Below are 22,832 nucleotides of genomic sequence, written 5' to 3'. Positions count from 1 at the left end.
CTGGGCTTTTCTTTGTAGAAAGGCTGAATATCTTTAGTTGTGGTTGGTTTATTGATTTCTTCTTGGGTCAGTTTCAGTTATTTTTCTCCTTCTAGGAAATTGCCCATTTCATCCAGGTTGTCTAGTTTGTTGGTAAATAGTTGTTCATAGTATCTGTACTAGCTAAGGGTCTATAGAGAAACAGAATCAGTGGGAAATATCCATAGATATAAAATTTATAAAAGTGTCTCATGTAACCATGGGAACTTAGAGTCCAAAATCTGTAGGGCAGGTTGTGAAGCTAAGAACTCCAACGAAGGGTCTGGATGAACTCGACAGGAGAGGCTCACCAGCTGAAGCAGGAAGAGAGACTGTTTCTTCTAAATCCTCCTTAAAAGCCTCCAGTGATTAGATTAAGCATCACTCACATTGCAGAAGACACTCCCCTTGGCTGACTACAAATGCAGTCAGCTGTGGATGCAGCTGATGTGATCATGGTTTAATTCTATGAAATGTCCTCATAGCAACAGACAGGCCATCACTTGCCCAACCAGGCAAACGGGCACTACCAACTGGCCAAGTGGACACATGAACCTGACCATGACAGTATCCTCTTATGATTTATTTCTTCAGGGTCCATGGTAATGACTCCCTTCCCATTTCTGATTTTGTTTGCATCCTCTATCTTTTTTTACGTTTGTCAGCCTAGCTAAGGGTCTATTGATTTTAATGATTTTCTCAAAGAACCAACTTTTGGTTCTTTTTAATTATATTTATTGTTTTATTTTGTTCTTCACTTCATTTATTTCTGCTTTAATTTCTCTATGTCTCTTCTATTTGCTTTTGAGTTAGTTTGCTGTTCTTTCTCTAGTTCCTCCAGGTGAGCAGTTAATTCCTCAATTTTTGCTCTTTTTTCATAATGGATATTTACTTGTAAAATGTATAAACCAACTAGCCAGACTACTATATTACCATGATATAAGAAACAAAACATCTATCTACAAATAACAAAATGATGAATAAATTAGAGGCAGTAAAACAAAGAAGGGGTGAAGGGAATCAATGAAGTTGGGTCATGATAGCTTAGCCCTTTCATCTGAACAATTCAGTGAAGCCTCCCAAATCTCATAAAATGAGTACTCCAGCACACATGTTTATACTTTTACCTCCTATTCTTGAGGCTAGATCCTAAAGAAATCCAAACTAAGATTATATTCTAGTTTACTATAATCACAGACATCTCATCTTTTATGTTGTCCAGAACAGTCAAGGTAATCTGGCCTGTTACTGGGTTTTTGAAACCTCTGATTAGACTCATAACACATCTACACTCATCCCCAAATTATCCAGTGAAAACCAGGATGAAGTCAGATACACAGCTCTCAAGACAATTCTGGAAGAAAGGCTGTAATGCAGCCTCTGCCCAGGTTGAGATTATATCGTATACCCATCTTCACCCTAATACATCTTCAGGCTGGGTATTCATGGAGTAATTTGGGAATAAATCCATGTTTTGTGGGGTACAGAAATATTTGTTTGCAGTATTGTATTGTGGCTTTCCCCAGCACTTCCCAAGGTGGCCTCCAAATCACTAGTGGGAGAATTTTGCTAGAATGGAATCTGGGGCTGCAGGGATTTCTCTCCACTGTTCTGGAACTGATTGTCCCAGGCCTGGTTCTTCCAGATTTGGTCATGATTCCAGTCTTGAGTGTATCACATGTGGCTGTTCCAGGAATGGTTTCTCCAAGACTGGCTGTTCCAGGAATGACTGCTTCAAGTCCGGTTGTTCCAGGTCTGGTTTCTCCAAGTCTGGCTGTTCCAGGAATGACTGCTTCAAGTCCAGTTGTTCCAGGTCTGGTTTCTCCAAGACTGGCTGTTCCAGGAATGACTGCTTCAAGTCCGGTTGTTCCAGGTCTGGTTTCTCCAAGACTGGCTGTTCCAGGAATGACTGCTTCAAGTCCGGTTGTTCCAGGTCTGGTTTCTCCAAGACCGGCTGTTCCAGGAATGACTGCTTCAAGTCCGGTTGTTCCAGGTCTGGTTACTCCACATTGGAAGGTTACCAGACGTATTAGCCAAGCACCCTTGAGGATAGAAGAGTAGAATATTGTGTATTTTGTATGTGCTGAACCCTTCTGGGTCACCCTGTTGCCGTTCTTTGATCAGTTCGTGTTGTTCTGGAACCAGGTGTTAACCTGTTTATAGCTGAGGTTCAGAATGTTGGAAAGTTCTTGCATCTTCTGGAGACTGAGGTATTTCAGTCTTTGAAATCTATCATTGAGTCTACACAGTTGGGTCTGAGAGAACGCAGCTCTGATCTTCTGTTTCTTGACCTGGCCCTCATCTTCCTTCTTCCTTGTGCTCTTCTCTACAGAAGCAGGTTAATTTGGGGACTGGTGGAAGAATCAGGGCTTTACTGAATACGAAGATCTATGGAAGAAGGAAGAGGGGGCTCCTTCCTTGAGTTCCAGAACAGGACAGATTGCTGGGTAACTGGAGCTCTAAGGCTGTGAAAATGTCCAAATAGGAATCAAGAGGAAGATCCCTTCCCTGAAGAAAGGCTGCTGTCATCAGGGTTCCTCTGTCCTATGGGAAGGCACATGGCCAGTGTTTTGGTTTGCTAAAGCTTCACTGAAGAAAGGCCTGTGGTACCCAGTTTCTCTGGCATCTAAGAAGACACATAGCAATGTCTGTTGGCCCTTCTCTCTTGGGTTAGTTTCAGAATGGCTCTCTCAGCTCCTGTGGGTTTTTCTTACTTCTCCTGGAGTGTTTTCTTTCTCCTGGTTTGTTTCTGAGCTTCCTGTCTCTTCCTCAGTGTCCTCTGCAGCCTCTTAATGTTGAAACATTCCAGAACTCAGTCCTTGAATCTCTTTTCTTTCCAAACTCCTTTGGTGATTTTCTGTTCCCATGTATTAAAATACTTCTATATGGCAAAAATGTAGAAATTTATATTTCTAACCAGACCTGTCTTCTGGACTACATGTTTGTATATCTTTGTGCTGATGAAGCTATTTCTACTTAGATGTCTAATAGACATTTTAAATTTAACATGCCCCACACAACTCTTCTGCTCTAAAACTGCTTTACTTTCAGTTTGTGCATCTCAGTTAAGGACAGCTTAAATCTTTTAGTTCCGAGATAAAAATCCTTGGGGCCATCTTTGATACTCTCACATTCTGTATTTAATGTCAGGAAATTCCGCTGGTTTTACCTTTAGGGTATTTCTAGAATTTGACTATTCTTACCATTTACACTGCAACTACACTGATCTAAAGCTCTTCTCTCTCACCTAGATTATTTCAACAGCCCCCTAACAAGTTATTACTCTGCTTCCATCTTTGTGTCCCTATAATCTCTTCTCAATATAGCAGCCTAAGTGATTTAAGAGCATGAGTCAGGTTCTAGCCTCCCCACTTCCAGCGTGTCTTCTCCAGACTCCCTAGGCCTGCCCTCTTCCCCCATGTCCACAGTGTGCTGCCACTCTCGGTGCCACCACTGGGAAATAAATCCCTGGAATTCACCACTCCAGGGTCAAGCTACAACTGTCCCAGGATGGAGACACACCTCCTGTTGGCTGGAAAGCTGTGGTGATAGTAAATCATCCTCATAATCCAGAACATAAGTATAACCTCTGGATGGCCTAAGTATTTGTTTAGGGGGAAATTTTTCCTAGTCAGATTAGTTATAATGTTTCTTCTTTTCTATTTTTCCTTGATTTTAATGTGCCCTTTAGTAACAAGCTGGGAAAGGAATCCATTTTTGCAATGGGCCCATTCATATGATGCTTTTATGAACCAGACTAACTGCTGGATTTGTGGTCAGCTGTCTGTCTCTAGTATCTATAAATTGCCATGCTGGATATCCCCCTTACAGGGGACAGACCAGAGAGCTCTCAAGTGATTCATAATTGAGATGCAAGAAAAATACAGTGTGTTAAGCATTGACTTCACTAGAGACAATCTTGTCGTTGCCTGGTAAACTTAACCTAGCTAGAACATTGTCTTGTTTTCTCTGCCAAAATCCTTTGTGAAACAGTGCTATGTTATTTCTATTAGTTAAATAGAAGAGGAAAAAACTTTACTGAAAAAATAAAATCAACATGTTTAACTCTAAGACAAAATAGTTTAGAATATTTTAGGGGACTCAGCCAGAAGGCACCCCTTTGTTGGGAGCAGAAAAATCATTCCCTTTTATACATCCCTTCCTTTTCAGTTAGCCCCTGAGAAATTGTCAACAAACCATCACTTTATTAGCTGGTGATTGGTATAGAACTGACTGGAATCTGAGACCTGAAATATATTAAGTCACTCCTAATGGAAGCCAATAAACCTGATAATCATGTAGCTACAATATTTATCCCATTTATAAAAGTCAAAAATGTAATTGCCAAGTTAAACGCTTTAAATGATAGCTATCACAGTATGACTCCAGTAAGTGACTTTAATGCGTAAAGCAGCATTACAAAATAGAATGACTTTAGAATCCTCACCACCTCCCAAGGGGGAGCATGTATTGTAGTCAAAATAGAATGTTATACCTACATTCCTGATGAATCTGGTGACATCTCTTCTCTCCTAGATCACCTAAGTGATAAAGTTCAAACTAAAACTTCCTATTAATAATTTAAATTTCTATTCAGTTGGCTACCTTCAGGAATAGGGTCATGGTTATGGACTCTTCTTCAATACCTGCTTGTAATCTTCCTGACTATTAATATTGTAACTAAGAAATCAGGATTTAAGGGATGGTTTTGGTTACTAAATCATTATATAGATATTCCTTTTTGCTTTCTGGTATGTTGGAATAGACAGAGGGAAGTACCTGAAATCTCTGAATTGTAATCCAGCTGCTTTGAGCTCTGATAATGGTTGTATAACCTTTATCTTCTGCCCTTGTGATTATAAAAACTTGTGACTAACCCTCATTTGTACCCGGTTGTCCAGTTTTACAACTTTAAAGTCTTGTAATCACTAAAGACAGCCCCTAATGTTTAATGATGAAGGGTCTTAGGGTCAGCCCAGGACTAACCCACCCCAAGTCCAAAGTTATCTTTAGAAAAGAGAATGGATCTAACCAAAGTGGGTCCAACTGACATGCGCAGTAGCTTAGACTTTTACCTACAAGTCACCTAGACCTCATTATCATACTCTGCAATTTTCTTACCTGCTACTAAGCATGTAGTCAATTTATGCATGCTCAATAATTAGATCACCTCTAATCACATCATCTGGGGCCACTGTGCTCATTATCCTACCCCCTGCCCATCTTTTCTCTAATAAAACTGTCAAAATTACTGCAGTTCAGGTAGACAGGTTTTGGGCCGCTAGACCATCTGCTCTCCTACTACACACCCAGTATTAAGCTCTTTCTCTCTTTGAAACCTGGGTGTCTCAGGAATTGGTTATTGAGGGCATTTGGTAAAAGAATCCACAGTCTTAGTCTGTAACAATATCTATTTTTGTTCTAGTTAAATGCCTTTTGTCTCTATGTACTTGAATTATAATGCAAATGTGTATGAAAGCCTTTTCATCTTCCAAGAACTCCTTCCAAGAATGATCCATTCTCACCTGAAGGAAGTCAGAAATTTCACCAGTGCACTGGAAACTATATCCCAGTCCAGCCTGAAGCAGCCAGAATAAATGATGCCAGTATCCCAAAATAGGAAATAGATATTGTTTTAAGGGGGCCATTGTAATAGTAATTTTTAAAATGTAATCTCAAAACTGTACGCAAACTGGAAATTGTAATAGTAGCCTTTAAATGTAACCATCAAAAGTGGAGGCAGGCTGTACTGAGAGCCCTTAGTCTCACAAAGAACCAATTATAAATGTAAAATCTGTACCTAGACCCGAATTAGCTTTATTGCCCTGAACCTACAGATATGAATAAGCCTTTTGTCTATCCCCCTAGACTGGGAGGCACCTTTCCCAAGTGTCATAAGATGTCATATCCTAAAGGAAATGGGAAATAACTAAGATCAACTACTGAAATTCTCCAAACTTCTGTTACCTGTAAACTAAGATGATTATCTCTCTTTGTCCCATCTTACATAAAAACTAGTTGAAGAATCATTTCAGGGAGACAGATTTGGGAAAAACTTCCCTGTTCTCCAGCCAGTATAAGTAAACCCTTTTCCTCCTTCTCAAAACAAACAAACAAACAAACCCCATGAGTCAGATGATGTCCTTCTAGTTAAAATTCTGTAGACCCTCAGTCTCAATTATTGTAAAAGCCAGAGCCCTTGCCAGGGCCTGTGAGGGTCAGCACCATCTGGACCATCTTACCTTTCTGACGTTTTCATCTAGTGCTTTCCCTCTTGCTTTCTTGGCTCAGCCGCATTGGTTTCTTTGCTTTCTCCAAGGTGCCAGGTGTACTCCCAGCCTTTTCAATGGCTATTCCTCTGCCTGGATGCATTTCCCTCAGTTATCCATGTGGCTGGCTCATCCTTGCTCCTTATTTAAATCTTTGCTCAAATGTCATCTTCTCAGTAGTCCTATCTTGACTACTGTATTTAAAATGGCCACCTCCTCCTCAACTCTGCTTTCTGGTACTTCCTATCGCCTCTGTCTGCTTTATTCTCGTCTCTCTCACTTAGCACCTTCTAAAATACTATAGACAAATTAATTCTTTATTTTGTTCATTTTCTGTCTCTCCCTGTTAGAATCTATGCTTAATGAGGATAGGGATTCTTCTCCATTTTGTTCACTATTGTACCCAAGGCTGTGCACTGCAGAACTCTCAGGTAGCTGTTCCCTTAGTGCATCAAGCCTGAGTTATACTACTGGAATCCTGACTGTGTCTGTTAGACTACAATCTGAATGGTTGCCCTAGAATTTTTGTTGTGCAGCACCCAGGCTGTATTCCTAGAGCTAGAACAATACCTGTTACAAAGTAGGTGTTCAACAGATATTTGTGAAATGAAAAAACATGACTGAAGGGATTTGTTGTGGTTTCCTTTATGACCTAATACAAGATCTGTTTTTGTAAATGTTCCATGTGTACTAACAAAATTTGTATTCTCTGTTGTTGAGTTTATAGTTCTAAATACATCTGATGGTTACATATAATTTATTGTCCAAACTCTGTCACTTTTGAGAGTGACAGGGGACACTATTGATAATTAAACAGGGTAACTGGCATTACATCCGGACTGTCCCAGGAAAATAAGGACATAGAATCACTCTACTGATAGCTGAGACTTGCTAATTGCACTGTTTAAGTCTTGAATAGCTTTGCTTATTTTTGTCTCCCTGATTTAGCAGCTTCTGAAAAGGTCAAAGTAAAATTGCCAATGACAAATATGAACTTCTCCTTTTCTCCCTATTTTGATATTTTTAAATTTCCCTTTAATATTTGGTATTCCTTGAGTCCTTTAAATCTTTTTTGATTTTCTTTTCTTTTTTTAATTTCTATTTTCTTTTATTATAGGAAATTTGTCTCCATAATTTTTCCAAATATTTTCTCATCTTTTTTCCCTTCTTCTGGTTTCTATTTTCAAGTTGTGGTTACTTCTACTACTATCCTCTATGTCTTAGGTTTTTTTTTTTAAAGATCTTCTCTTTATTGCTTCTTGCTTTCTTTGGGATAGTTTCTTGATATGATTTTCATACTCATAAATTCATGTTTTCAGCTCAATGTATCCTTCTGTTTATTCCATCTGTGTTGTTTTTTATTTCAAATGTTATAATAATCAAATAAAATATTCTCACTTTGTTCTTTTATAGTTTCTAATTTCTATTTTGCATAGCTAACATCTTTACTTATTAATTATATTTACATTCGTATTAAAATCAACCTTGACATATCTGTTGAAATATTTTTGCTTCAGATAGATATGTATTTCTTAAGTTTGTTGATTTTCTTTTGATGTAGTTGTAATTCTCAGGTGTCTAGTTATTTTTGCCTCTGAGCTCATGTTCCACCAGGGATATCAGCTACTCTATATTTTTTGTGTTTGCTTCTTGAATTAATTGCATTGTGATAAGAAAATGTGAGCTATTTCATATATATTCTTAAAATTTTATAGAGATTTGCTGGATGGCCTCCTTGGTATATGGTCAGTTTTTGTAGTTGTTCAACATGGGGTTAAGAAGAATGCGTATTCAATTGTTGGGGGAAAGGTTCTATAAATGCCCATTAGATCAAGCTTATTAATATGTTGTTCAAATCTTCTATAATTTTACAAATATTTGGCTGTTTGATATTTTCAATAACTTGAAAAGATGCATTAAAAATTTCACTATGATGTTGAATTTATTAATTCAGTCATTGAAGATAGGTTATTAGTTGCATGCAGTATAGAATTGTTATATCTTCCCAAGAATTGAAACTTTTAAAAAAAGTATTTTTAATGACAAATCTTCACACACATACAGTCCCTATATGGTGTACAATCAGTGGCTCACAAAATCATCACATAATTGTGTTTTCATTACCATGATCATTTTTAGAACATTTGCATCATTCCAGAAAATGAAATAAAAAGAAAAAAAACCTATACCCCTTACCGCTCCTTCTTGCTGACCACTAATATTTCAATCTACCCAATTTTATTTTACCCCTTATCCCCTCTATTATTTATTTATTTTTTATCCATATTTTTTTACTCATCTGTCCATACCCTGGATAAAGGGAGCATCAGACACAGGTTTTCATTCTCACATAGTCACATTGTAAAAGCTATATTGTTACCCAATCATCTTCAAGAATCAAGGCTACTGGAACACAGCTCAACAGTTTCAGGTACTTACCTCCAGCCACTCCAACACACCATCAACTAAAAAGAAATATCTACTTAGTGCAAAAGAATAACCTCCAACATAACCTCTCAATTCTGTTTGAAATCTCCTGGCCACTGAAACTTTATTTTGTCTCATTTCTCTCTTCTCCCTTTTGGTCAAGAAGGCTTTCTCAATCTTATTATGCTGAGGTCCAGCTCATCCTGGCAGTTCTGTCCCATGTTGCGAGGGAGATTTACACCCCTGGAAATCATTCCTGCATAAGGGAAAGGGTAGTGAGTTCATCTGCCAAGTTGGCTTAGAGAGAGAAGCCACATCTGAGCAACAAAAGTAGTTGTCTGAGGGGTGACTCTTAGGCATGATTATAAGTAGGCTTAGCTTATCCTTTGCAGGAATAAGTTTCATAGGGACAAAACCCAAGATTGATGACTCAGCCTATTAATTTGTTTGTCTCCACTGCTTGTGAGAATATCAGGAATTCCCTAGCTGGAAAAGTTGAATATTTCCTCCTTTCTTCCCGGTCCCCCAAGAGGACTTGGCAAATACTTCTTTATTCACTGCCCAGATTACTTTGAGATATATTGGGGCGTCCCACTAACCTGGACAAACCAAAAATATCTCACATCCTATTCAAGATTCCATGTACTTATGATGTTCAACTAAACTGACTGTACAAGTGAAATTAGGTAGTGCTCTACCAAAGCATAAATTTTGTACCAAATAAACGTCTCTTCCTTTGGTTTCACATGGAAGTTGAAGTTTTAAAATATGGACCATATTTACCCTGTATTCTGATCTACCCCAGTCCTATCCAGATCAACTTCCTTCATATCTCTAGGCAAAGTCTTATCCCTTTTTCAACTTTTTAACAGCTCCTGGATGGGTTAGTGCTGATTTTCATAGCTTCATAGCTCTGAGTCTCAGGTATCATATAAATACCCGAAGTTTCTGGGAATGATCAGGTTATATACAAACAGCTCAGTATCTCAGATTTTGGAAATAACAGTTGCAGTTCCTGAATATATGTGACCTTTGTAAGAGCTTACAACCTAGGACCCTTTACATTAGACCCAACCTAATAGCCCATGCTCTCGACTTTAGTGCACCAACTTTTTATATTATAGTCGTCCATATGAATGAGGCATGATAATATTTGTCTTTTTGTTTCAGACATTTAATTCAACATATAGTCCTTAAATCCTAGTCGTTCACCTAGTTGCATGTCTCACAAATTAAAAAATTGAAACTTTTATCACTGGGCAGTGACCTTCTTTATCTCTAATTATGCTTTCTTCTCTCAACTTGTATTGTATCTGATACTAATATAGAGCTCCACTGGCATCCTGTCGGTTAATGTATGCATGATCTATCTTTTACTTTTAAAACTTGTGTCCTTTTATTTTAGGTGTGTCTCGTATAAAGAGCATACGTTTGGATTTTGTTTTGTCATCCAAAATGACAATCTCTTTCTTTTAACTACTGAATGTAGTCAATTTTTCTACTTTGTGATTTCTATTGCATATTATCATTATGTATCATTTTGGGCTTTTGATTTACCCTATATTTGTAATGCTTTCCTTGCCTCCCTTCTTATTTATCTTAGGAACAATTTACTTTTTACTTAATTCTATCTTTATATAATGTTTTGGAAGTTGTACTCTGTAAGGTTTTTGTTGTTTACTTTTAAATAATTACCCTTAATATTTTAATATGCATATTTAATTAAAAATGTAAAGTTATTAAACATCTTTATTATTCTCCTGAAAAATACAGGCATATTATTTCACCTTAATTACAACCAACCTTTCCCATTGGATGTTTTTATGTAGTATTTTTAATCATCCCCAAATTTGACATTATTATTGTTGTTTTACAGAGATAATAATTGTGTAGATTTACCCACATGTTTACGAATCTCTTTTCTCAGTTTTCCTTCTTGCAACAAGGATTATTTTTTGTTCTTTAAGTATTTTAGAGGTTTCTTTAGTGGAAAGTCTGTTGATGATAAACACTCTTGGAATTTATTTATCTGAAAATAAATATGGTATGAGATATGGACTGGGAATTTTGTTTGTTTCTTTTTTTTGTGTATGGTGCTATTACAGCACCATTTTTGCAAAGGCTATCTTTTCTCCATTCCCTTGGCATCTTTGCCAAGGGATCCATACATACATATGGATCTATTTTTGTCTCTTTAGCCTGCTGTACTAATTTATGGGTCTATCTTTTCTCTTATATTATACTGACTTGCTTACTGTGGCTTTATAGGAAGTCTTGAAATCGGGTGGTCTGAGCCATCCTACTTTGTCTTTTTCAAAATTGCTTTTCTATTTGATTCTCTTTACCTTTCTATACAAATTTTAGAATCAGCTCATCAAATATTTATTTATTTTGGTAGATGGGCTGGGGATTAAACTCAGGTCTCCTGCATGGCAGACAAGCATTCCACCACTGAACCACCTGTGCACCCCTCAGCTCATCAGTTTTTAGGGGAAAAAGCCTACTAGGGTTTTAACTGAATCCATCAATCAGTTTTGGGAGACGTGTCATCTTGACAAACTTGAGTCCTCATATCCATTAACATCATGTATCTCTCCAAGGAATTAGGTCTTCTTTCATTTTTTCTTCACTGCTTTGTAGTTTATAACACACAACCCTTGTACATATTTTGATAGGTTTATATCTAATTATTTCATTTGATGCTATTATAAATGGCATGAGAAGGTCAATTCCCAATTGCTTATTGCTTGTAAATAAATGTACAATTGATTTTCCTACATTAACCTTGTATCCTGTGATTTTGATAAGCTCATTTATAAATTTTATTAGCCTTTTTTTGTGGACTCTTGGATTTTCTATTTAAACAATCCTGTCTTCTGAGAACAGATCCAGTTTTATTTCTTCCTGTGCAATCAGTATACCTTTTTTTCCCTTGCCTTATTACAGAGGCCAAGACCTCCAATACAATGCTGAATAGGAGTGGTGAGAGTGGACATCCTTGACCTATTTCCAACCTAATTTATTTTTTTATCATCAAGAATGATGCTAACTGTGTTTTGCAGATGTCCTTTATCTTCAAGGATAAAGGATCTTGAGGATGTTTCCTTTTGTTCTTCATTTGCTGAGAATTTTTATCATGAATGGGTGTTGCATGTTGTCAGATTATTTTTCTGCATCTATTTAAATGATCATGTAATTTTTTTCATTTATTGATATAGTGAATACATTGATTTCCTAATGTTAACTAACATTCAGTTCCCAGAGTAAAACCCACTTGGTCATGATAAACTTGCAATCAGCCCACAGATGATCGTTTTGATTACTCAGCATCACTGCATGACATGGATTGTTATTTTCCACTGAAAAGGAGCTCAGCACTGTGCTCAATTCCAAGAACACATCCAAACCGACCTTCAATTCTTATATTTCCAGGTCTGTTTCCCAGTACCACTTCTGGTACCAATTTCTATATCAGTTAAGATCTGATCATGATATAGTAATCAAACTAGTTATTTTAACTGAGACAATTTAATATGAAGAATTTTTAACTAGGTTTCTGAAAACAAAACAGAAAAGGAACTCTCAAATGTTGGAGAGGTAGTTAATGTGGATACCACAAATCTGGGTTGCAAAGAAGTTAGAATTACTGAAACTTACAAACTTGGGGGAGCCTGTGTGAAACTTAAACTTAGACCTTTGAGGAGGGGGTACTGTACATCTGATGCTGATGTCTCTGAGCTCAAAGGAAGGGCCTTTTGGGTCTGTGACCCAGATTTCTGAAGAGGTGGACCCAGCTGGCTAGCACGTGTATTTCTATGGGTGTACAATGAGGCCTGCTCTGCTAAAACTGGGAAAACTGCAAACTCAATTCAGCTGTTGCCACGAGAAAGCACTGCTGCTGCTGGGGTGAAGACGTGTGGCTAAGATGATGCTCACAGCAACAGGGAGCCGGCAGGAAAGCAACAGAGGAAGTTTCTTCCTTCTCCATCCTTGGAATCTGCCTCGAGCACCTCCTATTGACGGAGGGTAATAGGGAGCCAATGGGTAAAGCAAAAATGTGGTTTACAGTCTCAGTAACAGCATCACAAAGCAAAATACAGAAGGCTTAGCTTCATAACTGAAACAACCAGAGAGCAAAGGAAACCAGGCACTAGGGTATCTACAGTATAAAAACATGCGATTTTACAGCCAGCTGAAATACTGGCATAAATATTAAATAAAAGCAAGTTTTAAATAATACTCTAAATAGCAAATACTCAAGGGAAAAACCATGTATGAAAAAACTGAATGCTATTCAGCAAATTTAGAATTGTACACGTCACAAAAATGGAGAAATGGTATAAATACAAGACTTCCCCTAAGTCAGTAGTTGTTGTTGATAGTAAAATTATATTTTGCAAACATTTTCTGGGCAAATTTTTACCAAAAATATCCTTTATTATTCTTTATTAAGAAGCCACGATCATTATATATATGAAGATATAAGTTCTTGTGCTCAAAGCAATTTTTTCTCATACTCTGCAATTTTAATCTTGCATATTTGGTTCATTTAGAAATTTTTGTATTCCAAATAAGATATGTTTAATTGTGATTATTGGTCACGAATCCTTATCTCCTCCACGATGGACAGACACACTGTGCCTGAAGAATAGCCATTTGTGTGAAATAATGGTGGTTCAAATGTTTTCTACGGTGGTAAGAATGACAAATCATCCCCGAACAGTCCTAGTTTAAAAATGTCTCTTTCATGGGGTTCCTTTCTTTCCTGGAATGGCACCCTCCTGGATGATGAGCTTGATCCTGTTATCTGGATTTCTTTGTAGATACAACCGCAAAACCAAATGAGTGGCCTTTAACCATGCTTTTCCTTCTCATGTGAATCTGCTAGGAACAATGCCTGACATACTTAAAGTTATTGTTTCCACTTGTGAATTTTAAGTTTCCTGTTACTCTTCTGTACCTAACACAATATCTACCAGGCAGTCATAAGCCTGGCAAAGGTGCTGGAGATGCCACAGCAGGCAATGATGTGGGGACGACTGTACTTACCTTAGCCTGGGACTCCCCTTGGGAGTCTTAGCTTAGTTTTTTATTGAACGAGAGATATATGCATGAAAAATTGTAGGCATAGCTTGAAGCTCTGGATTATATCTTTCTCTAAAGATGATTTACTTTTGCTTCAGTTGCACAGTTGTGCTGGGCAAAGATTTAGTCCATGTTGAAATTCAGCTGATTTGACATTAGTTTTAGTCTTCCCGAGAGCTGTTATTTTTACTCATTTCTCTTACGGTGTAGTCCTGATAAGATCCCACCTGAGCTCCTGGGGATATTTAACAGTTCTCTGAAATCCAATTCTTATCTTTCAAACCCTCGAGACTATTAAAAGTTTTGTTTAATTTCTCTGCATCTTTGTTGCTGTTTTCTTTTCAATTTCCTAAATTCTCAGTTGACAACTTTCAGTAAATGTCTTTAGAGGAAAATCGTAGCTGAATATCTAACATCTCTGTACTTCTCTTTGAGGTCTAGGCTCAAGTTTTCAGTGCTTCAAAGCTCTCTGATATTTGAAAACATTTTTAGATAAAAAAACATGCTCTGCTTTTTAAAAAGATGTTCTTGAGAGAAGGCTTTGTCTTATATAAACCACAGCTGGAAGCAGAACCTATTCAATTTTTTAATTCGTTGATTATATATTTTATTTCTAGTATTTCTTTCTCGCTTTTTTTCAAATATTTTTGATAATTTGTTATAGACTGGTGCATGATTTCAATTCCCTCTTTCATTAAATATGCATGTATTTTATTTATTATTAATATACAATAAAATACACAAGTCTTAAGGATTCAGATTGAGTGTGGACATTTGTATGTGCCTACGAAACCACTATCCCAATCAGCATCTAGGAGTTTACTATAATTCTAGAAACTTCCCTTGTGCATCTTCTAGTTAATTCTGCCTCAGTCCTTTTCTGATTTTTATCACCCATAGATTAGTTTTTTGATGTCTCTTACATATATGTATTTCTATATCTATACCTACACACACACACAAGAGGCATCTATGTGACACGTATATCATAGGACATTTTGTTCACAACTTTTTCTTTTGGTGGGGAGTAGAGTAGGATGCATGGGCCAGGAATCAAGTCCGGATCTCTGCATGGCAGGCAAGAATTCTACCGCTGAACTACCCATATAGCCCTAGAGATTAGTTTTGCCTGTGTGTGTCTGGCTTTTGTATCTGCCCGCTTTAGCTCAACACAGTGTTTTAAAGATCCATTCATGCTGTAACGTGTTTCAGTAGTTTATTCCTTTTTATTGTTGAGTAGTATTTTATTGAATGAGAACAGCTCAGTGTTTTTAACCCTTCTCCTAGGGAGAGCATTCATGGGAGAGTCTTTTGGTGGACATATATCCTCTTCTATTTTTACTTATTTTACACTAGCTTTCTGATAATTTTAACATCTGAGTCATTGGGGTCTAAATTTTTACATTGCTTTTTTGATTCATTTTCCCCAGGTGGTTTGTTTTCTTGTGTTTTTGATGATTTTTTGTTTGTTCATACTTCACTGACTTCCAGAATCCTGAAGGACCTGAATGGCTTTGCATTTGTGTCTGCCACATACCCAGGGTGCTTTTGACTGAGAAGCACTCAAAATTAATTTTTCCTTTGGGGTTCCCTGCGTACAGATAGTTTACTTGCAAACCCTTCCTGGGGGAAGGATGACTGGTGTTCATGAATTTCCAAGGAGCCTTATTATTATTATTTTTTAGCTCGGAACTAGGGCCTGAGACAGGCAAGTTTCCCTGTCAGCTCCCACGTTGCTTCATGCCCTGCACCCTCACCCGTGCTCCCCTTCTGCAAGGTGTAGCTCTTCAGAGATCCTGGATTCATGCGGACGGCTCAGTTCCAGCCTCCATCCTGGGCTTTGCTCAGTCTGGGACTGCATCTTCCATGTCAAAGGGCTGTGAAAATAGAGCCCTTAGGTTCTGGGCAGAAAACCTCAGGGAAACCAAGGCTCTCTCACCCACCGTGTTCGGTTCTTTCCTCAGTTTTAGCCTCTGGGGACTTGCCTCCTTTCTTTTGAGCTCCATATGCGTTAAGAAAGCTGTTTATTGCATGTATCCTATATTTTTAGGTATTTATAATACAAGTTCCTTACCTCCTTCCCTGGCAATATCTGGTCACCTTTTTAGCAAAAATAAGTCCTCAGAATACCTATTAGCATACTCTCCTCTGCCATGTGCAGAGGGTACATCTCTGCTTCATGCTTACCATTTTCTGGCTTCCTGTTTTGGGAGAGAATAGCAAGGCTGCTTACTCAACATAGCATCCTGTATTACTATAGGGTTTTGGGTGATTTCTTTTCAGCTATCTTTGATCAGTAGTGGTAGAATTGTTTGCCACCTTGCTTTACTGATGTCTCACATTTTGTAGATAGTATACCAGCTTGCTTTCTCATCATGCCTAGTCCCCAGCCCCTTAGCGAGTTCCAGTGAGTTCCCAGATGGTCCTCCTGTGTTGCTCAGAGCTGAAGTTTGCTGGTTTGGCCCTTGCATGCCATGCCGACTTCTGTAGTTCTGTGCACTGCCCAGGGGCTGGAGAGGTACTTGGCCATTCTCTGCCTCCTCCCTTGACTTGGCCCAAAGGACAGTTATTCTCCCATCAACTGGGTGATGGGGTTCTGGCTGTTCCCTAGTTTAATTGAAGGTAAATTTTCTTTCTTGATTTTCATTCTTTCTGGAAAGGAGAATGGTGTAGAAATGCTTTTACTCTGTCATCTTGTCAGAGGTGGTTGTGGGCTAGCTCTTGTGCAGGGTGTCACACAGAGGTGCCCCTGCCCAACCCCCAGTCCTCCTCTGTAAAGCTGCTCCTGCTGCACCCAGCTTTGCCCATCCCAGCCCCATCCGGTCCCATCATGCCCATCCACCTCCCTGGCTGGACTGAAAACTTCTCTGGGGCAGAGGTTGTCTTTTGATTTTGTACTTACAATGCCTGATACAATAGTGGGTGCTCAATAAATATTTGCTTACTGAATAACTTTGAGATCTCTCAGAAGCTGCATTTTATTTAGTATTTGGGGTTCAAGATGAGGGATTCTAGATACCCACCCCCATCTTTAAGACAAATCTCTGGCTAAGTCCTGATGAAACTTTGTTAAGATCTCTAAGACAAATCTCTGGCTAAGTCCTGATGAAACTTTGTTAAGGAATGGGCACTTGACTTAGAATCAGGTCTAGTTTATAGATAAATACCTTAACCTCTCTGGAATCTCAGTCTCCTTTCTATCAAATGAGGTTGTTTCAACTTGCTCTGCCTACCTTGAAAAGTTGTAGTGAGGATCAAATGAGATAATGAACATGAAAGTGCCTTGGAAGCTTTCAAGCTCTCTCTCTGCAGATCTCATCATGGTAAAGAAAGAGCCATCACCCAGTGTTTGGTGGGTTCAGTGACCTTGCCTGCTGTCACACGACCCTAGCCATCCCCTGGCCTGGCTCCACTCTTGATGCCACAGCCCGGTGATGCCTGGCAATGGCTCCTTTTCTGTTCCCTGAACCAGAAAAGAAGCCATTGAGAGCCGGTAGTGATTTCCATGACCACTGGGCGTCACTCTTGGCCTTAAACATGCAGCATCTCCAGCTTTGTAAAATTTGCTCTCGTCCACTTTGGTTCTTGGTGTTGAGCATGGCTTGTCTCAATTTTAAATATGTGTTTGTACAATTTACCCCCCCCCCCCGCAGCAATACTTGGAGACATCACCCAGCACCCTTTGCTCTCAGGGAAAGGGTGACATTACAATTGTAATTTATTCAATTTTCACTTAACTAATGAGTGACTGGAGAGGTATGTCCATGGCCACAATGTTCATAAATTGAATTTCAGGACCAAAAGTGAGTAAATTTTGAAAGTCAACAAATTTGGGATTCATTATGTCAAGTTCCCTACCTACTTCCTATTTTTGCTGCAAAAAAAGAAAAAAAAGGTTTAAATCTGCTGCCTCAGGGCTACCTGATTATTTTAATCATAGACAGAGGAGAGGAAAATCTCTGGATTTGTGCCACCGATGTCCTCAAGATTGACAAAGCTGATGGATACACTTGTTTAGCCTTTTTCTTTCTGGAGTCTTCTGGCATTTACTCTGTTGATTACTCTCCCTTTTTAAAAACTCTCTTCTCAAGTTTTGGTAATGGATGGTGGTGATGGAAGCACAACTTTCTGAATATGATAAATACCACTAAAAAGCATATCTGAAAGTGATTAAAATGAGAAATTCTAGGCTGTATATATGTTACCAGAATAAAAAATTTTAAAACAAACCCATAGAACTGTACAACACAAAGAGTGATCCCTAATCTAAACTATGGACTATAGTTAATAGCGTAACTATAATAGTACTGTTTCATCAATTGTGATGAAGGTACCATACTAATGCAAAGTGTTAATAAGAGGGAAAACTGTGCGTGAGGGGGATATATGAGAACTTTGTAATTGCAGGATGATTTTTCTATAAACCTACAACTGCTTAATAAAAACTACCACCACCACTACCACCACAACAAAAACACAAAACTCTCTTCAATTTTTTTAAACGTAATTTTTTTAAATTGTTAAATATAACATGTAAAAAAGGTGATAAATTTCAAAGTACATCACAACAATTAGTTGTAGAACAGGTTTCAAAGTTTGATACAAGTTACAGTTCCACAATTTCAGGTTTTTCCTTCTAGCTGCTCCAAGACACTAGAGACTAAAAGAAACATCAGTATAATTCATCAGCAGTCATACTCATTTGTTAAAGCCTATCTTCTTTGTCATATTACTCTTTCTCCTTTGATCTTTTTCACAATCTTCAGGGGTATTTGGGCTATATGCCTATTCTAACTTTTTCATGTTGGAAAGGAGTGTCAACAATATGGCACGGGGAAGGAACTAGTTGATGTTCTTGGAGAGGCTTGGCCCTCTGGGTTTCAGGACTTATCTGGCCTAGGAACCCATCTGGAGGTAATAGGTTTCTGGAAAGTAATCTTAGTGCATGAAACTTTTGTAGAATCTCAGAGAGCCCTAGGTGTTTAGGGTTGACAGGAATGGTGCTGGTTGAGGTTTAGCACACCATGGCAATTAGCAATATTTAGCTGAAGGTTGTGTAAGAGTAGCCTCTCAACTCCATTTGAAATCTTTTAGCTACTGATAACTTATTTTGTTACATTTCTTTTCCCCCTATTGGTCAGGAAGGTGAAGTTGATTCCATGGTGCCAGTGCCAGGCTCATCCCTGGGTGTCATGTCCTACATTGCAAGGGAGACTTTCACCCCTGGATGTCATATCCCATGTTAGTAGGGGAGGGTAATGATTTTCCTTACAAAGTTGAGCTTAAAGAGAGAGGAACTTCTGAGCAACAAAAGAAGCTTACTGGAAGTAATTCATAGGCATAACTATAGTAGGCTTAGCTTCTCTGCTACAGAAATAAGTTTCATAAGAGCAAACCTCAAGATCAAGGGTTTGGCCTATTGACTTGGGAGTCCTTAATGTTTGAGACAATATCAGGGATTTCCCGGGTGGGAAAGTTTAATAGTTCCATATTTTTTCTCTGTTCTCTCAAGGGACATTACCAATATTTTTTAATTATCTGCCCAAGATATTCTGGGATGTATCTGGGTATTACATTAAGCTATGCACAATTACAAGCCCTTATTCCATTCTGGGCTCCATGTGTTTGGGTTGTTTAAATGAGTTATCTAGACAGGTTGAGTTAGATTATGTGCTGCAAAAAAGTTAGGTTTTGGACAAAATAAACCTCTCTTCCTGTGGCCTCATACAGTAGGAGAAATTCTAAAATATAGACAATGTCATCCTTTACTCTGTGTTCTGATTTACCTTAGTCCAGACCACACTGGCTTCATTCTTGTCTCTAAGTGAAGGCTGATGCAGCAACGCTGACTTTCTGAGCTGTGAAACTCCAACTCTGAGTCTTGAGTGTCACACAGTTACTCAAAGTTCCAGGGAAATACCAGGTTATACATATACAGCACCGCATCTCAAAATCTAGAGATAATATTTATATCTCCAGACTGAATGTGACTGCTATAAGAGCTTACAACCTAGGCCCCCATTTTCCTAAAAGTATTTTCTAGGAGAGACCATACAGTGTTTGTTCTTTTGTTTCTGGCTTATTTTGCACTATATAATGTCCCCAAGGTTCATTCACATCATTGCATGCCTTATGATTTCATTCCTTTCTGTAGCTGCGCAATATTCCATCATATGTATACACCACAGTTTGCCTTTCTACTTCTCAGTCAGTGCATCCTTCAGCCACCTCCATCCTTGGGCATCATGCACAATGCCCGAAGTCAACAGTCTATGTCTTACATTATCCTCACTAAGTGGTATCATCATCAACACTCTCAATTTTACATTATTTTCATTGCTCCAAAGAGAGAAATAACCGATAAACGTACTCTCACCAAACAGAAAATCCAAACCTCCCTTAAGTTTTGTCCTCTCACCCCAGTTATTTGCCCCTGGTGTTGCTGTGGTACTTTTGATGTCTTCCTGTTAAACATAGCCTATAGCATGCAATAGTACTTTATCCCCTCTACCCCGGTATTATTTACCCTTTGTACAAGATTCATGCTTTGAAGTAGTTCATGCAAGAATTTATTTATATTTGTAGTGTTAATGGTGGGACACAGGGCTCTATACAACCCCTTTCAGCCATGTTCACCTTCAATATGGCAACATAACTGATAAACCCACTAATGAACTGCCTTCACTTCTATCTTCTCCCTCAAATTTTTTTTTTACATGGGCAGGCACCAGGAAACGAACCTGGGTCCTCGGGCATGGCAGGCAAGCACTCTTACCTGCTGAGCCACCGTGGCCCACCCCCCTCAAATTTTATTCACTGTTTTTTCCTGGTGTTGCCCCCTAGTTCTCTGGTTATTTCTTCCCAGCTGTCTTCCTGGGGTCCACTTCCCCACGTTCTTTCCCCTTATCTGTCTCTTAGGGTGCTGTCTTTGACCTCTCTTCTTCTCTCGTATGCAATCTCCTCACTCATTGGTTCCAAATCCATATCTTATATCCAGACTCGCCTATTGCCATCTCCATCTGGGTGTCCCAAGGTGCATCACTTTTTAAAAATAGCTTAATTGAAGTGTTTTTATAAAGTAAAATTCATTCACTTTTCAGTGTATAATTTCATGAATTTTGTGATGGTGTATAGTCATTGAACTGTCATCTCAATCAAAATACCTTAGGAAAATGTAATATCTCTCCCTCTGTAAAAATGTCCTCAGGTCTTACCTTCTTTCTCAGTATTCCCACCCCAAATAAACTTCCTCGTGCCCCTTTGCAGTTGGTGACCTGCCTCCATCCTCAGCACCTGGCAAACCACTGATGTATTTTCTGACACTATGTTGATTTGTTTATTCTAGAATTTCCTGAAAATGGAATCATACGTTATAGAGTCTCTTGTATTTGACTTCTTTTGCTTAACTTAACCACACCAATTTTTTGCTAATCTTGGAGTTTTGTAAATATAAGAATCAATTTATGATGACTGCATTCAATCATCTAATTATTAGATATTTGTAATTTCTAATTTAGACCTATAATTTTTTCCTGCCTCACTTTAAATGGTGATGAGAAATAAGACCTTAAATATGAGGCAGTTTGGAAACAAGACTAAAGCTCTGTTTCTGTGTCTCCTGCTCACCAAAATTTACAGCTTTCTTCTATTTGGCCTACGTTTTCATAAGAGAACAGTTCTATTTACTGATGAACAAATTTGTAATCAAATGCCAGTGATACAACTATGTGATGATATTGTGAGGCATTGATTGTAACCATGTCAAGAATGATTGTATGTCAAGAATATCAGTGTGTCTGTTCATTGTTTATGATAAAAATATAAGAAAATTAAAAGTCAGTGATAAAAATTAGAAATTAATTACATAATATTTAAGAAATATCTAGCTGTTCTATGACTTTTTTTCCCTTGGAACATACATATTGAGAAATATATGTATTCTAAAATAAATTTTCCCTACAATTTCTGCTTCTTGCTCTCTTTGATCAAGGAAACTTCCAATATTATATCCCTAACAATCCTAAGCTGTCAGCAATGTCTTTCCAAACTAAATGCTAGTCATCCCTTTAAAATGTGTGAAAACAAGCTCTTCTTTCACTCCAGGCTCCTATTGTGATGGCACCTCCATTTGCAGTGATAGCTAAGCCACAAACAAGGATGTGTCCTATGGAATCTCCTCCCTGCCCTGTGCAATTAGGAGGTTCTAGAGCATCTTTCTCTTCTATATTTCTGAGTATACACTTCTCTTCATTCTCATGGTTGCTGCCTTAATTCTGGTTCTTCTCACTTCTTGCCCCTCCTAACTGCTCTTCCTGCCTCCAGCCAGGACCTCTTTAATCTGCTTATAGCACAATCACCAGCGTGAGCTTACTAAAGCACAAATCTGATTTGACCACTCCCCTACTTCATGGACTCCCTTTCCATGATTTCTACCTACTCTCTCAATTTCTCCAGAGCTTCCTCAAATGCAGCCTATATGTAGCCATTATGTGTACTTTTCTTGTGAGAGCCATGCTTGTCATGCCCATATGCCTTTGCCCATGATGTTCCCTCAGCCTGGTATACCCTTTTACTCTCCTTCATCTAACTTACTCCTACTCATGCTTAAAGAGCCAATTCAAGTGGTTCCTTGTTTTGGTTTGCTGGTGCTACCAGAATGTAATATACCAGAAATAGATTGGCTTTTACAAAGGGGCTTTATTAGGAAACAAATTTACAGTTTGAGGGTCATGAAAATGTCCAACTTAAGGCATCATTAAGAGGATACCTTCACTCAAGTAAGGCTGATTGCATTTAGTGTTCCTTGTCACATAGGAAGTTACAAATGGCAACATCTGTGGCTCTTCTTTCCTGGATTGGTTTCAAAATGCCTCTCTCAGCCCTTGTGGATCCTTCTGGCTTGTCCAGAACAAACTTTGGAGTTATCTTTTAGCTTAGCTTCTCCTGGGGCATTTTCTTTCTCCAAGCATATGTCATATTTCTGCCCTCTGTATCAGTTCTCCAAGCATCTGTGCTTTCTCCAAAATGTCTCCT

The 22,832-nt window shown here is 38.3% G+C and overlaps 1 pseudogene; it reads right to left on the bottom strand.

Moving 5' to 3' along the window:
* Positions 1-1,432: 1,432 nt before the first annotated feature.
* Positions 1,433-5,153, bottom strand: LOC143675496 (homeobox protein NANOG-like; annotated as a pseudogene).
* Positions 5,154-22,832: the final 17,679 nt, after the last annotated feature.

The sequence above is a fragment of the Tamandua tetradactyla genome, chromosome 3 (assembly GCF_023851605.1).
Source record: "Tamandua tetradactyla isolate mTamTet1 chromosome 3, mTamTet1.pri, whole genome shotgun sequence".
NCBI classification, from domain to species: domain Eukaryota; kingdom Metazoa; phylum Chordata; class Mammalia; order Pilosa; family Myrmecophagidae; genus Tamandua; species Tamandua tetradactyla.
This window is presented reverse-complemented; position numbering and strand designations above follow the sequence as displayed.